Source organism: Punica granatum, chromosome 1 (assembly GCF_007655135.1).
Source record: "Punica granatum isolate Tunisia-2019 chromosome 1, ASM765513v2, whole genome shotgun sequence".
In the NCBI taxonomy this organism is placed as follows: domain Eukaryota; kingdom Viridiplantae; phylum Streptophyta; class Magnoliopsida; order Myrtales; family Lythraceae; genus Punica; species Punica granatum.
The window spans coordinates 37,841,530-37,846,028 of NC_045127.1; positions in this window are offsets into that span (position 1 = coordinate 37,841,530).

Genomic DNA, 4,499 nt, shown 5'->3' on the forward strand with positions numbered 1-4,499 from the left:
GCAAACCAAGTTAGTCATGCATTGCCCAGAAAACTGCAGCGGACATATGCAATTGTGCAAATCAGACGACAATATCTCTTTCAGTTTCCCGAGAGACATCCGAAGAGCAGAAAAATCCGTTTTCAACGGAAATTCATAAACGGAGGTCCTTTTCATAGAAACTTGACACCGGATGGTTGGCAAACCCAGTCCTATTCATCTCAACGCTCAACGTGAAATTCTCAGACGAAATCTCACAATCCATCTAGACCCTCAAAACACTGTTTTAGGGTTTCAGATGTAATTTTTCAGTCCTTCAAGTCCAATTCTCAACGAACAGAGATTACAGTGATCTCCGGCTCGCCCGAGCAACTCAGAAAGCATTTTGAGAAATTCGGCTTTGGACTCTTAGGACGTCTTCGACTTCACATTGACAATACCGGCTTAAGGGTCAATTATTCAGTCTGATCGACAATGCACGTCAAAACGACTAATTCGGAATGCAGACAAGAGATGCGCATTCAGAAATGGCTAACTTTGCTCCAATCGCTTGTGTGCGCACCCGAATTTCATCTCGTCGGGGCACGCGTGCGCGCGCCTATGCAACGTGACTTGGGAGTGTCCACCTTCCCAGGAACGCGCGACGGATGCACGTGAGAAGGAGTCGCCACTTGCCATTTTACGACCCGAAGGTCGAGGGCCGACAAGCTACCCGGGTCTAGGGGTACGAGGTACACCTAATTGCTAAGGCTTATGGTCTGCGAAACCCGAGGTTTCGAATTCGGGGGTTCTGTTACATGCGAGCCTATATCTCGCATGCCTTATTGGTACTCTAGCTTGTCTAGGCTTGCCATTTTAATTTAATTACCGCTTGATTAAGTTCCGCTCATTTTACGCGTTTTGACACCGTAGATTCAAAGAAACACTTCAACCGTCCACTCTCCGACCGGGATTCTTACATGAATAAATGTACAATATAAATCCTTGCATTGTCCTCTCAAATAAATAAAAATTACAATAACTGAATCCCGATCGGTTCGCGTTCGGTCATTATTTCACTCGTGCTCACCGTGTGGTTTGAAAAGACTGAAACTGAAATTAAGATGCGCACTCAATGTTTAGGGGATTAGATCCCGTAATCTACGATTGGGGCGTTGGACCCCATGTGAATCATGTCCTAAAGGATCGGGCTCGACCCGCATAACAAACAAGTGCAGAAATGTAACAAGTAAGCACAAATAATCAAACAATGGGGTTTTGTTATTGCCGAATTTACGTGAGTTAACCAATTATTAACCGGAGTATCTTGGCACACAAATCCTACCCTAAAGCAAACGAACGGGTGATGGAGAGGGGATGTGGCATTCGGCATTATTTTTTTTTTGTGGACCCGACAAACACAACGTTTGTAATCGAGTCTCAGATGTGTTTGTTGTTTTTTAGAATTTCCTGTATTGTGACAATGTGGCTTTTTTACAGATTAAGAGGGTTTTTACCTAAAACCCGAAACCTAACCCTTTGCTCAACTATTTGCCCATGCCTAATTAAGCAGAGTTTGTGATTAATTTGTTTTCTCATGTTTTGACCCATTCTAAGCACAAACCTACACTAGAGTGATGGCGGAACAAGAACCGGTAATCATGCCCTTGAACCGGAAAATATGTGTGTGTATGGAAAATCAAGATTACGTGGCACGTATCTCGATGCTTTTGTAATTCTGAATTTTAAAAGGGCATGACTAACAGTTCTTGAACTGTCAACGCATTTATAGATTATTAATCGATTCGTGCAATTCATTTAAAGGAGGTCAAATGATTTAATTTAGCCAAATTCAACGTCCCGATTATCCCGTATTTTGGAATTTTAGGTTAATTGGAAATTTACCGAATACTTTAATCTACGGATTTCGAGCTGTCGGAATGGTCATTAGTGGACCGCCCGATAAACTCTAATTTCCAACGGTCTTGAGATTTAAAAAATTAATTTTAGGTCGAGTTTGCATGATTAAACCGATTCATGAGAGATTTCGATTAAAACGAGAAAATAAAGCATTTAAACACGGATCAAGAGCATATTATCACGTCAAACACGACAAACATACAAATTTTACACAATCGGTGCCGCCATGATCGTGATGAACACATACAAACATACACAAACATAGTATTAATGGAATCAATAAAACGACACCGATTCATGGAAAAACAAAAATCATGCAAAGAGCACGTATTATCATGTTGCATACATATAATAATTACATAAACAAAAATATTTAAATAGGGTACATACGTCGTCGGTCGGGGATCCAAGTAGGAAAGGGTTGAGTATCTTTAAAAAATGTCCGGGGACTGATTTGAATAATTTTAAAAGAACAGGGACTAATTTGAAAATTCGGATGAAATTTCAGGAGACTGATTTGAAAATTCTAAAATATGGGGATTGTGTAAGAATTACTGAAAATATCCCCGGACTTGTTTGAAATGAATTTAAAAATTCGGACTGATCTGAAAAGTGAAAAGACGACCTAAGGACCAAACTGAAACAACCTTAAGAGTTTTCGGAACTGTTTTAAAATCCTGAAAAATTCGGGGTCTGATTGGAACGTGCTAAAAATGACCGGTACCGGACTGAAACGAATTAAAAATTCGGGGCAGATCTAAAAAGGGTGGAAAATAGCCCCGGGACTCAACTGAAACGACTTGAAAAGTTCCTAGGAATGGTTAAAAATTTTTGGAAAATCCAAGGACTGATTGGAAAATATTAAAAATGGCCGGGACTTAACTAATAATAATTTTAAAATTCGGAGCAGATCTGAAAAAAATAAAAATGCGTCCTCTGTACTAAAATGAGACAAAATGAAAAATTCATAAAATCGAGTTCGAGACAAATCCGATCACCCACACAGCCCAATAACGCTCATTTCGCATCATATTCATCCAAGCAAACATAAACATTAAGAAATGGAGCCCTAAACATGCCACTAAGTAGAGGATTTACCTAATTCGGAAAGTTGAGGGGTGATTCTGTAAATAAGAAAAAAAAATAAAAATAAAACTGCCGGACGAGTTGGGCTGGGCCGGTCTGAGCTGGATTGGGCCGAATGGGCCTGCTGGGCCGGACTGGGCCGAGCTGGGCTGGAATGGGCCGAGATGCTGCTGGTGGACTGAGCTGGGCCACCGGACGCTGTCTGTGCTGCTGGGTCGGGCGGTCTGTTCAACCCGAAAAAATGAAACGACCCAGTTAGCTAAACACTAAACACAGAGGGAGAAGAGGGGCGATTCGGATGGCTGAGCGTCGGGCAAAGGGGGCGATGGTTGAGCTGGAGACCAGACGGGAAGCTGAGGGAAAACGGGAGAGCGAGCTGAGGGATGGCGCGAGAGGCGAGCTGGGGGGCGAAGTCGGTGAGGGATCCATAGGTCGCGGGTGAGCTGGGGGCGAGGAAATTACGAGGCAGAGAGGGCGTGAGGGAGTCGAGAGGCTCGAGGTTGAGCTGAGGGGTTCGTTCCGTGGGCGAGTTGTGGGTTTCGGATTCGACAGGGAGCGTCGAAGCTCAGGGTGAATCGGTGTGGGAGCTGGAGTTTTCGGGAGTCTGAGCTCTGAGCAGGGGATCCGAGAGTTTTTTGTCGAATTCGCCGTAATGGAGCTATGGTTTTTCTTTTGGATTTTCAGGAGAATTCGTGAGAGAGCGAGAGAGAGCCTCTAGGGTTTTTGGATTCGATCGATTCCCCGAATTGCGGCTAGGGTTTCCGTCTTTTTTTTTTTTTTGGTTTTTTTGGTTTTGGTTTTCTTCCTTCTCTGCCTGCTGCCCTAGGAGCTAGAAGAAGAATAGTGGCAGCCGGGTGGGAATTCGAGCAACGATCAGACGCCCTGACCGGAATATTATTTTTATTTTTTATTTTTTTTTAAAAAAGGGCAACGGTCAGAAGTCCAGACCGACTTTGACCGTTGCTGACCGACCCACAATTGTCCCCTTTCTCCTTTTTTTTTTTTAAGAAAATTCAAAAATTTGAAAATTTGAGTTCAACGCACGTAGAGATTGAAATTCTCGTCTTTGCAATTAGGTGTCGAAAAATTAATCCGAGACCGGCATTGTGTTCAGAAAAATTCATGGATCAATATTATGCAATAAAATATTTTTCGGCCTTCATTTTAGTCCTGAATTTTAAAAATTGACGTTGGCGCACGTAAAATTTAAAGACTACCCATGGAGTATTTTTCGAAAAGAATGGTAAATTGGCGCTAAATTGAGGAAATATTCTATCTCCAAAAGTCGCGAGTGCTGAAGCGATTAACCAGAAATACTTCCCTCCGATGGATGGTAAAAATGACGATTTTGCCCCTTTGGAGCTGATGGATCGAAATTAGGTGCTGACAACTTGCCCCTATTTGGTTGCGTGCTCGGATAGAGGATGCATCCAAAGACTATGAGAGGCACCTTGTTTGGTCCCGACGACCGTCCGGTCATTCTCCCAATAGCCGTTTGCCCTATTGTTTTGGGTATATAGGAGTAAGCTATGTAA